This window comes from Aythya fuligula, chromosome 7 (genome assembly GCF_009819795.1).
Source record: "Aythya fuligula isolate bAytFul2 chromosome 7, bAytFul2.pri, whole genome shotgun sequence".
NCBI lineage: Eukaryota > Metazoa > Chordata > Aves > Anseriformes > Anatidae > Aythya > Aythya fuligula.
Genome location: NC_045565.1, coordinates 36,975,759 through 36,988,103, shown reverse-complemented (window position 1 = coordinate 36,988,103; position 12,345 = coordinate 36,975,759).

Sequence of the window (12,345 nt, the reverse complement as noted above, 5' to 3'; positions counted from 1 at the left end):
GCCGAGCGGCCGCCGCGGGAGGCCCGGCGGGGAGGGGAGCGGAGGGGAGGGCCCGGGCCTTTCAAAATGGCGCCCATGGCCGGCCGGCCCGCCGCGTGACGTCACCGCGCGGCTCCCCGCCGGGAGGGAGGGGGCGGCTGGCGGGAAGGGGGGGGAAAGATGGGGATGAGGAGGATGAGGGGGATGAAGGCGGTGATGAGGAGGATGAGGAGGTCCCCGAGGTCCCCAAGGTCCCCGGCGGCTCTGCCGTGCCCGGGGCAGGTGCGAGGCCGCGGCCGCCGCTCGCCCCGTGGCCGCCTGGCACCGCAGTCCTGGCGGCGGCAAGAGTGGGGAAGTTCTGAAAGTAGCGTTTTTTGGTACATCTTTTTTTTTTTTTTTTTTTTTTCCCTGAGTCGTTAATCCAGATGCTTCCCCAGAGGATACACATAGTGAAAGCTCCAAAAGTGCGATGTTTATACCCGAATCCCAAAAAGTGAACACAAATAAATAAAATATATTTTCCCCATAACTCCTGTGTTGATGGATTTTTGACCCGTGAGCCCCTCGGAAGGTGAGGGGCCTCAAGCTTCGTTGATGGCAGCCCTGAGCAGAAGGGCTGGGGGTGCTGGTGGGGCTCAGCGTGAGCAGGCAGCGTGCTCGGAGCCCCAAGACCACCCCGAGACCACCTCGAGACCACCCCAAGAGCACCCCAACACCACCTCGAGAGCACCCCGAGAGCACCCACAGCGTGGGCAGCACGGCGAGGGGCTCCGTGCCCCTCTGTCCACCCTCCTGGGGCGCCAGCTGCAGCTCTGTGCTCAGCTCCAGGGCCCCTAGCACCAACATAAAGGGGGCTGCAGGAAAGCTGGGGAGGGACTCTGTCAGAGGGGTGGTGAGAGGACAAGGGGGAATGGCTTTAAACTGAGAGAAGGGAGATTTAGATAAGATATAAGGAAGAAATTCTCCACTCAGAGGGTGGTGAGGGCCTGGCACAGGCTGCCCAGAGGAGCTGTGGGTGCCCCATCCCTGGCAGTGCCAGGCTGGGGGGCTTTGGGCAGCCTGGGCTGGTGGGAGGTGTCCCTGCCCATGGCAGGGGGTTGGAATTGGATGATCTTTAAGGTCCCTTCCAACCTAAACCAGCCTGTGATTCTGTGATTTAATGTCCTTCTAGGGAAAAGCTAAGTGCTTAGAAAGGTAACAGGCTGTTTTGGCATGTCTTTACTGGTAGACAGCCTAACTCATGGTGGTGGAAAGTACGCAGGAAGTGGGCGGTGAGCAGAGGTCTGGTGGGCTGTGGTCTTGAATGCAGATCACAAAAGAAGTAGGTGGTCTTGTGTAGCAAGAGCCTCATTAGTGATCAGCAGTGACGAATGAAGCGCTCTGCAGCTGGAGTTCCTCTTTGCAGCTGGAGTTCCTCTTTCACAGGACCTACACTCATCCAGAGGGGCTCCAGCATCTTTCTGCAAAGGCGCTTGGCTTCTGAAACCCGCCTGAGTTCAGTACGGTTCCAGTTAGAGAAGGTTTCTTTAGGCTTGCAGCCTCTCACTGATGTTACTTAGTTCCTCAGTTACAGAAACATATTTGAACAAAGTTATCTTTATTTAATTTCTAGGCATGGTACATGGTCCATTTACGGATTCATTACTTTGTTTGTGTTATTTATTCCTTATGCACTGTATTGAGAACTTAAGAATTTAAGTGAAATTAATTTCAGCTTGCTGTTCTGTGGGTGTCTTCTTTGTAGGTATGGGAAAGTAATCTTACAAGGCAACTGGATATTAGTTGCTTTTCATTTGTTATCACATCTCTGCTCCAGAAAGAACTTGTGGGGCAAGTTCTGTGATTACCAAAACTCTTACTTACCTGTTGAAAGTTGACCATTTTATTTTCTGATTGACTGGCGTGTTCAGACCATACTGATTTTCCAGTTATATACTTAAATAAAACTAATGTTTTATGTGTCATAATTTTGTGGATACCTTGAAACTTTTGTTTTAATAAAGGAATAGATCACTAGTGGATCCAAATGGTACTGATTTTATTTCTAAGAAACTCAATCTTGAAGTTTTTATAGTGCTTTTATCACTTTGTATTAGCAACAAACACATCTAAAAACAAATTTTAAATGTACATGTGCTATGAGTAGAATAACTGTAGCTCACATGCAGGCAGGGGCTCATGCCTTGAAATCTTATATCAGCCTGAAGTGAGCACTGGCTTCATTCTGTTATTGAACTGGTAGGGGAGCTTTTATGTCACATTGTTGGCCTCAGTCTGCTTACATCTTGACAGCAGCTACTTCTGTTGGATCACATCTATGACCTCAGAATCTAAGATTTTTTTATTATTATTATTATTTTTAACAAGCAGTTAAGCAGTTTTAACAACTTAAAAATTAAAATAAAATTTCAACAAGAAACTACTTTTATTGGCCATTTTTGTGTACAGCAAATTGCCATTATAATTCCTTGTATGTATAATAATAAACTTTTAAAAATAAAACAGTTGGATATCACTCGTGTCTGTGTTTTGAATATCGCCAGCCATCCAGGGAGGGATGGAGGTAGGGGTGGGTGGAGGACAGGCACTGCGCAGTGTGGCCAAAGGCAGTCAATGCAGCTGCTGCAAGGAAAACCCAGGCTAGATACGAGGACCCAGCTCTTCACAGGAGGGTGCTCTAATGCTGGATGTGGTGCCCGGACAGGGTGAAAGTCCCATTCTTGGGGGAATTCCTGTCTCGACTGCCCGAGGATGTGAGCAGCCTCATGCACCATTTCAATGTGACCCTGAGGAAAGCAGGAGCGTGGGCCAGCCCTGGGCCAGCTGCCCTCCGGGGGTCCCTCCTAGCCAAAGGGGCCAGGGTCCTCACTGTGCAGTCACTGTTAGTTCTCAGCTTAGTATTTTTGTGTCTGCCTGCTTTTTGTTTCTTTGATTTCCACTAATGTGCTTTTGGGGTGAACTGTATGCCTTTAAATCCCATAAGCATAAATTAATGTGTGAAATTTGGGAGAGAATTCAAACGCTGGCATAGGTGCATTCTTTTGGAGGAATCCTGTTCATCAGAAAACAGAAATTAAAATAACCAATAATTAAGTCTATTGAAGTGGATGCATGTATTTGTTGATTTTGTAATGTCTGTGTTTTATGAGCAGGATTTTTTTAAAAAAATGTTAGATTTGTGTGAAGTTTTTTTTTTTTAAGTTTAATATGTATACGGAAAGCACCTGCTTTCCATTATATTCAAAGAATAGGTTAATTAAAGTCAAGGAACTAATTAGCTTTTATAAGCTTTCTGAAGTTTTGAACGTGAAATACTAAAGGATGTGTTGACAGAGGAAGATTCAGACAAATATGTTCTATTGCTTGTTTTGCAGTGAATAAACCTGCTTAAAGTTGTTGGGCACTTGTGTGGGATTTTCCTAGAACATTTCTGTTCAGTTGCTTCTTCTTGGGAGCTCACGGTGTCACCACCAAACACGTTTGTTTATCTCGTGCAGGGGAGGGCTGTGTACTGCAGCAGTCCAGAAGGAGGGGGTCCCGGTGGTTGTCACTTGTCACTTGCCTCCAGTTGCTGGGAAGCTGCTCCAGGAGCCTGGGGGGAGTGGAGTGGCGCAGGCTGCGCGATGAGGGGTGCAACACTTCTGGGCACTTCTCAGAATTAAAGCACAGCGTGTTTGCCAGGGCTGTTTCTAGTTTAGTGGCTTGCTGTTGTGTGTTCGAGTTGCACTTGGAAGAAAGTGACGCTGTGCTCTTGCCACACTTTGCAAGAAAAGCTCCTGACAGAGATGTTTCCAAATGTTCTCTCAAAATAGCATCCTGCCCAGCCAGCTGCCTCGTGCCCCCTGACATATGCTGTGTGAAGCGTTGTTGTTGCCAGCTCACCAGCAGTTGTTTCTCGGCATGTTTCCCACTATCTGTTTATGATTAAATGAACCCCAGTTCTTGGCTGGCACTCTGATATTGGTCTTTGACAACTAGTGCCTGAAAACAAAGCATGTTCAAAGCGTATTTATATTTTTTTAAAATGTAGTGCAAGCCACAGAAATAGCATTTACTGTAAGGAGAGAAACAACCGGTTGGCATAAGGAATCAGATTTCACTAATAGATACATATTACATGCTAATTGACATAAAAACCATCTGATTAGTTCTAGGTGAGAGGAGCAACAGATTTTCCCATGGGATTTTTGCCTCTCTTCCAAACTCCAAAGAAAATCTGCGGTTTAGAAGCTGGAAAGTTACCTTACAGCCAGGTCTTTAGTCTAATTACCTGTATTTCTTACCCTTTGTTTATCAATAAGGTGTATAGACGTATGCTGAATTTTAGCCGTGGGCTTTAGATTGCACTCTGTTTAAATGTGGCAGCTGCTGCCCTTGTTGCCTTTCCCTCCGCCCCCAGACCCAAATGCCTGCCCTGAGACCTGTCCTGAGTTACAAACCCCTCTCAGGGAGGTGTCTGGTTCTCACACCACACTCCCTGCACCCAGCCCAGCGAAGCAGGCCCCTTCCCTCGTGGGACAGAGTCTCCCACGAGTCTCACAGGACTCGTGGCTCAGCTGGTGTTTCTCTTGGCCTCCTGCGACGCCAGTCCCGCAGGCAGCGCCTTCGCTTTCGCTGGCCGTGTCCCGTGCAGCAGGGCTGTGCCGTGCCGTGCTGTGCCGTGCCCTGACGCACTGAGGCCTGTCCCGCTGGCTCGCCCCGCCAGCAAGGGCAGCTCTTCCAGGAAGAAGCAGCACGGCCTCGTTTCTCAGCGCTGCCTTGGCCGCCGCCGCACATTTCCTTTATATATTATGGATAGCTTCTGTATGAGGGAACGGAAGGAGTGATGGCATGTGCTTTGCTCCCTGTTTACAGCTGCAGAGGCAAAACGTGCCCCGGTTAGTCACAGTTTCTCGCCCTGCTTGCCTTCCAGTACCGCTGACCTCGAGTGAACCTCAGGCTGTTTAGGGAGGAAGGAATGTGAGGAGCAGCACAGGGCCGCAGGTACCGCGCTGCAGCTGACTGCCAGGATGACCTTGGGAACTTCAGCTTCAGACAGCTAAACACAGCCATTTGTTTTTCCCACAAATAGAAACAAAAGAAACTCTCTGATAGCTGAATCACCTCCCGGCTGAAGAAAATGTCTGTTCTATTGTGCTTTTCATGCTCTGATCCAGTAATTGCTCTCTGGCATTGTAAGGAAAGAACTCGAGCTAAACAGAAACTTCAGGCAGCCTCTGAGCACGGTGTGAACCCTTCTGTACACAACACTTCTTCAGCAATGTCAAAAATGTTGCTGCTGGGAGAGGAGCCTGGTCACTTGGTAGCCCGGCTGAGGAGCCACGAGAGTTTCCCACTAAATGACACTGGTGCAGATTTGGAAGTGTTTCTGTAGGAGTGCTATTTTCCCTCTCTGCACGGAGCAGCTCCTGCCCATAAACGTGCCCCGTGCCTGCCATTCCTTGTGGCGAGTGGTAGTCGTCTGCATCGCTGAGGACGGAGACTCTAAGCATAACCAAGTTAACAGGTTATTGCTATTGGAAGAAAAGCTATTAGGGTTTATTATACTGTAATTTATAATTGGATTTCTCCTGCTTCCTCACTTCTTTTCCATTTTGGCCTGCCTAATTGCATTTTATGTTTAGTCTCCAGGAGTTTGGTCCATTCTTATTGCCTTAATTTGGATATTGCTTGAGCTGTCTGAAGGATACCACCTTCTTCCTTATGTCGTCCTGTATCAGCATGCTAGTGGGCTTTGCTGGCTTTCTCCTGATTTTTTCCAAGCCTTTTTAAGTGATGGTATCCACAGGCTGTGAATGCTCTGGATGGAGTTAACAGCTTCCATGCCACCTGTAAGGATTTAGTTACCTCAGTTGCTTTACTGTCTACATCTGATGAGCGTCCTTGTTTCCTGTAGCCTGTATTTCTCAAGTTGATCACAGGTTTTAACATATTCTAAGTCTTTGCTCTTACAGGGAGGCTGAACAGTATTAGAGTTGCATGTAATTCTTTCAACTACAGCATTTGAAGTGAGATCTTGCATGTTACTCAGGAGCAAGCCAGGGTTCACATCTCGGTCTGTGCATTCTCTCTGTTCCATAAAACAGCAGTTGGTAGTCCCTAAAATCATGTTTGGAAATTATCCCCTAATTTGGTTTTGGCCCAGTCCATGTAGATGGGGACAAACATGAATGCCCTTACCCTCGCATTTCCTGCCCTTTTCCCCTCTCAGATACCCATCAGCGTGCCAACAGCTTGCCTGCCTGGCAGAGCAGCAGTAATTCTGAGCAGTGCCACAGCCTTCACGCTTTGGCCTGTACGTGCAGTCCATGTGGACTCACGGCTGACAGCAGGTTTTTTACTTAATTTTATCGTATGCTGTGGCACTACTGCCCCACCAGCATGGTCTGGCCTGTCTTTGCTGCATGTTTTTCCTCACGGCGTTGCAGAATTGCCAGTCTTTGATTATGCCTAAACAGTTTGAGCAGTTGTTTGAAGGCTGAATGACTCCAGGTCCCTGACCACTGCCAGCGGGTGTTAAAATGCAGCTTGTTGCCCCTGGCTGATGCTCTGCGGGGGGCCTTGCACCAACGCACCCACAGGAGCCTTGCTTTTCATCTTCTTTCCTCAAAAACTAAGTCCCTCCTCTGGGTCCTCTTTCCTGTGTCCTGTCGGTGGCACCATTTTGCAGAAACTATGGTTGATGGGAATGGGCAACAGCTGCTTGCTGTTCCACTTGGAGGGAGCTTTCTTCCTCAGCTGTGGATCTTTGGAAGTTTAGCAAAATATTCTTATAGCAACCCTGTGTGGTTTTGCGTCTGTTTGCCTTCTGTCTTCTGGCTGATGTGGCCCATGGAAACAATTTTAAAGCACAGAGAACATGAAGTATGGCTGCAGACTTGCTCTGCTTGAACATCACGAGGTCATAATCGCTTGGATGGGAGCCACGCCACATTTTTGGTTCTGAGTTCAGATAGTATGTTCTGTGAAGATGTAAATCTGTTTCTGCATTTCAGCTTTCCTCAGTCAAAGCAGAAAAGTGCCAGCAAATCCTAAATGTTGTTTCCTATGGGTGTTTTCCTCACTTTCAGCTAGTCCTCAAAGCCCTCAGAAGACCTTTGCTGCTTGCCCTTTCCACGCACAGTTGTCCTCGGTTCTCAGCACTGCTGGGGGCTATGTGGCTTATTTGCATAAAAGCAAGGAATTCGGTCTTGTTTCAAATCAGATTCACATCACTTAAGTTTATTAAGTGCCCTTCCAGTCGCTCAGCATTGCGCGGCCGCTGCACCTGGGGAGCTATCGGGAGGGACCTGGTGTGGCAGTGCAGTCTTTCAGTTTAAAATGTGAGCCAAATGTTCACAACCCTGTTAATGTAACGAAAAACAAATACACCTCTGTTTTGTCACTGGCTGTTTTCTGATTTAGTTCTCAGAGGATTAGAAGAACATTCAGTGATCTCTAACCGAAGTGGGCTCTGTTTTGGGGATAGCCAGTGCCACTCACTTGTGATGTACCACACCCCTAGAAATGGTCCATTTTGATATTTTTAGACCTAGGCAGCTGGTTGAGTACGAACATCTTGCTAGAACGTTAATTTTCAACTTACTTTTGACAGGAACTTATTATTTGGTTTGAATGGAATTGCTCATCTCTCTGCTCCCAGATTAAAGCAGGAATTATCCTGATTTCGCAGCTCTGAGAAGACGGATGTCAGACACAGAAGTGAGTTAGTCATATCTGTGATAGCGAGATTTCTGTTCTGTGACACTCTGCTAAATGTCACAGTCGCATTCCCACCCAGCCGCAGCTGCTTCGTTCTGTGCCACTTCAATTAAAACTTCAGAATAATTCCAGACATCTCTGGGTTTGTCCAGCCTCGCCCAGGTTTTAATTGCAACTTGTGCATTTTCCAGTGGAGAAGAAAAGTTATAAACCTGTCACAACCAAGTTATGAGTCACTTCTTCAGCTAGGTGTGGCTACAGATACTCCACTCCTTGACTTTAAGGCTACGAAGCCATTACCCACCTTCTGACAGCATGGCAAATCGAGCCCGATAGGGGATTTGTTCAACTCTGAACTATTTCTTCCTGCATAAAAATAATCCATGTGATTGACAGAGTGGGAGTTAGGAGAAAAAGAAACACTTCCATCTGAAGAAGATAATATTTGAATCCTGCTGTAAACACCTCAGTTAGGAGAACACCTATTTATTTGAACACAGGAATGTTCTGCAAAAATACATGTAGTTATTTAGAAGACCTATATGTGGTGATATACATAAACGTAGGAAATGACGTGTCTTCTTTTTTCCTGCTGCAGCTTTTCTATTTGAAGGGAAAGAGGACATTTTTGTTGTTGTTCTTCTTCTCCTTACCATTCTGATGGTAGGATTTCAGGAGGGGCAAAGCACCAAAGGGCTGTAGATAGCAAATTCATGTCTTAAAAATAAACAAGATTAACAAGCCCTTCTACTTTCATTGTTAGCTACAGTAGGAAATGCATGCTCTGGAAGCAGAGCACCCAGGGGGTGGTCAGCTCATCAGTCTTTGAATCAGGGACAGTGTGAAGTGAAACTCTCCAAGTATGACTTTTTATTTATTTATTTATTTATTTATTTATTTATTCATTCATTCATTAAGAGAGTTGGGACTAAATGAAGTGTTGAAATCCTTTCGCAGCCAGACAAGTATGCTGCCTAATGTGTGTCCAACAGAATGATGTTAGGTTTGGTTGGCTTCCAGACTAATCATCCTTCTAAGATGTTTGATGTTTTGGTAAGCATTAAAGGTATACTGAAAATAACATGAGTGTTTAAGCCACGGTGACATAATGGAGCAAATTCAGTGTTGAAATATGTAGAACTAATGTATGCCAGAGCTACGTCTGGCTGGAAGACCCACAAGGAGTATTTGAAATGCCAGCGGACAGCGCTAACACCATGTACATCTTACTACAGGCTCAACATGCTGAACTTTTAAATAATTGTAAACTTCTTCATTTTGAAGTCTGTTTGCCCTGTGCACATTTCAGCATCGGTGGTGTCCAAAGAGGACTAAATCCCACACCTGTGGAAGTGCCCTGTGTATTTTGGATTGCTTTTCTGTGCAACCTCACAGCAGGAACATGCTTAGGGACAGGGCCGGGGCTGCTGGCCAGGCAGGGCTTGTGAGGCAGAGTGTGGTCTCTGTTCAATGCGAGGAGGTGAAGGGAGCTTTTGTGAGCCAGCCTGCTGAGAAGGGAGCGAGTGTGCTGTCCCTTGGGGCTGCTGTGCCTGAGCAGCCCGCTGGGTGCCTGCTGAGGCTGCTGGAGCTCTGTGCTGCCCGGGGAGGCTTGGGCTGCAAATGGTCATAAGGTCCTCGTATTGCCCCCAATAGATCTGAGCTTTGCACATGTGCTGCAGGTCCTCCACAATGGTAAAAGAAAAAAAAAAGTAAAGAAATGCTATTGCTTATTTATGGCTGTCATGATTTCCTCCACCACCCAGCCAAATTGTGGCTGCGTCCTCAGCATGGCACGAGCTGGTAAGCAGGGGTTTACACTGGGAGGGAGCCAGGGCACACAAAGGTCTGAGGGAAAGGGACATGGGCATGTGCTAAACATTTATTTCAATTATTGAACTGTCCTGTACTCTTACCACAAGCTCATAAAATTTCCTCTAATCAAAGCAAATCTGTTTTCTTCAGTGATTCTGGAGACGTAGGAAGCGTCAGGGAGAGCTCGGCTTGCTAGCAAGCTACCAGAGCAAAGTCTCTTTACGGGAGACTTTGTTTTGTTTCTTTTTTTGTAGGGAGTCAAGCTGCTTGGCATTCTGAGAGACAAAACTTACTTTGAGGCAGAGAGCCATGCGGTGCATGCAGAACAGGTGCTGAACGCGAGGAGAAGGTGCTCGTATGCGTGGCACATGGGGAAAGCCATGGCAACCAGGCGGCTTGCTGGAGCGCTCTGCTCTGCTCTGCCTGTGAAATGAAAAGCCAGGCACTGCTCCTGGGAGGGCAGCAAACTGGTGCTGAAGGCTGCTGTCTCCCACCCCGGCTGTGGAAAGCTTGTTGGTGAGCAACTGGGCAAGGCTGGTCTCTTCCTAAAGGTCCCTGCCTGAAAAGCGCCCAGCAGCTTTGGGGGGGTTGCTGCTGTCTCCTCTCTGTGTATCCCCCCCCCAGCCCCTGGCTGTTCTATGGAGCATCAGCAGAAGGTGTGGAGATGTGGAGGAGTGTGGGGGCAGCACGAGCAGCCTGAAGTGGTGTGGGACGTTCCAGGAGCCAGCAGGTACGGGGCAGGCAGCTGAGAAACCCAGCCGCAGCGGGGGGGTCCCAATTAGCCCCGTGCCTGAAATGGCCGGAGTGAGATTTGGAAGGGTCAGCACACGGGGTGAGCTGGGGATTTGGGTGTAGCTTTGTGGGACATCGCTGGTTTTGGGAGCTGAGGCGGTCTGGAGTTCGTGCTTGTCTGCTCAGTGCTGTGACTTTGCCCTTGTGCCTTACCCTGTTCTGCTACAGACACCGAGCCTTCATCCTATCTCAATTATTTTTATGGAGGTTTGTGTCTGTCCTTGTCTCCAGAATTTAGGCTGTGGTAACCATACCCGGACTGCCATGTGAACTGCCAGGAACGTGGATATATGCTGCGTCCTGGCACTGCGGTGCGATCGGACAGAAAGTGAGGCTGGCTGCTGGAAATTAGGATGTGATGCTAATAGATTCCTCCTCTTTCTAAGCATTGTTCGGGTAGTTTGTATCACTTGAATGCTGTTTAATCTAATAAATTATGGACTGTGCATTCTAGAATGTTATCTTTCACTGCCCAGTGGTGAGAACACTGCCAGCTGGACCCACTGTGCCAGTCCCAGATCGTGTATTTACCCTGATAAGGGAAATTCGGCTAACCACTGTGGTACAGAAAGCACAGGGTTTTATCTATCAGCTGTGGCTATAAAGTTTTAAATATTGATTGAGGTTATAAGTACTGTATTTTGATTTCCTTTCAACTAGTTAGTGGGCTGCAATTAAAATCTCATACAAATACACCATTTTGTATACATACAAACTCATACAAATACACTCCATCTGGCAGATTAAAAATCAGGAAGTGTTCAAAATAAGGCTTGCTTTTTCTTCCTTCCTTCCTTCCTTCCTTTTTCTTTCTTTCTTTCTTTCTTTCTTTCTTTCTTTCTTTCTTTCTTTCTTTCTTTCTTTCTTTCTTTCTTTCTTTCTTTCTTTCTTTCTTTCTTTCTTTCTTTCTTTCTTTCTTTCTCTTTCTTTCTTTCTTTCTTTCTTTCTTTCTTTCTTTCTTTCTTTCTTTCTTTCTTTCTTTCTTTCTTTCTTTCTTTCTTTCTTTCTTTCTTTCTTTCTTTCTTTCTTTCTTTCTTTCTTTTTCTCTCCTTTTTGCTCTTCCTCTCTTCCTCTCTTGTTATACTTAATTTTTAATATATGTCACTGACTTTGCTCATCTGCTGTGATCCCTGTAGCAACATGAGGCTATTTGACATAGCAAAGCATGCTGAGTCAGAGAATGTCATCCAGTCTTCTTTGGGATCACATGTGAGTGTAATTGTAAATGCTAAATAAGGTTCATTGACCTGTTTAGCACTCCGACTTGTAGATATACAAATATATATTCTTTAGTTAAAGTGTATATATATATATGTATATATATAGGTGTGCGTGTGGCATAAGACCGGCGCTAACCCATTCCATCTCATTACTCCTTTCCGTACAAGAAGAAAGCTGTTCGTGGTGGTTGCAGCTCTGCTTTACTTTCTGCCTAGGGGTACCCAATACTCCTCACACCCTGGTGCTGCTTTCTGCGTGTAGCGGTGCTCTCTGCTGTCCCGGAGCTGTAACTGCAGCCGGGAGATGGGTCCTGCGGAGCTGCTGCTGGCTGCAGCCAGTGGCCCTGCCCAGAGAGCAGCACGGATTCAGGGCGCTTCGTGGCTCGTCCCCACGGCCCTCCTCGGGCAGTGGGATGCTGTTCCCTTTGCGGCAGGGGTCGGTGCGAGGCTGAGCATATTTCCTAGGCTAGCAGTAGTTTGTGTGCAGTACAGAAGTGTGGGATTTTAATTGCTAAAGCAGTAGCACTTTGTGTACTGAACTAATCCAGTTTTCATAGCAAACTGCTTGTAGGTAAAGAAGGCCACATTGTCCATGGGAAGTGGAAAGTTTTTAAGGTCTAAAATTTGCTTCTTAAATTATTTCCTCTGGTTTGGGGGGCAGAGAGAAGGGACAGAATGAGGTTTTCCTGACAGACCCCTGTCCTGGGAAGTGCAGCAGCTGTCAGGCACCTGGACCCACGCTGTGGGAGCTGTTCCCTCCCCTGTCCTTTTCCCAGGAGACCTGGGGGGTAGGTGTGCATTCACAGGGCAGCGGTCTCTGTGCCGGCACCCGGTCTCTCTT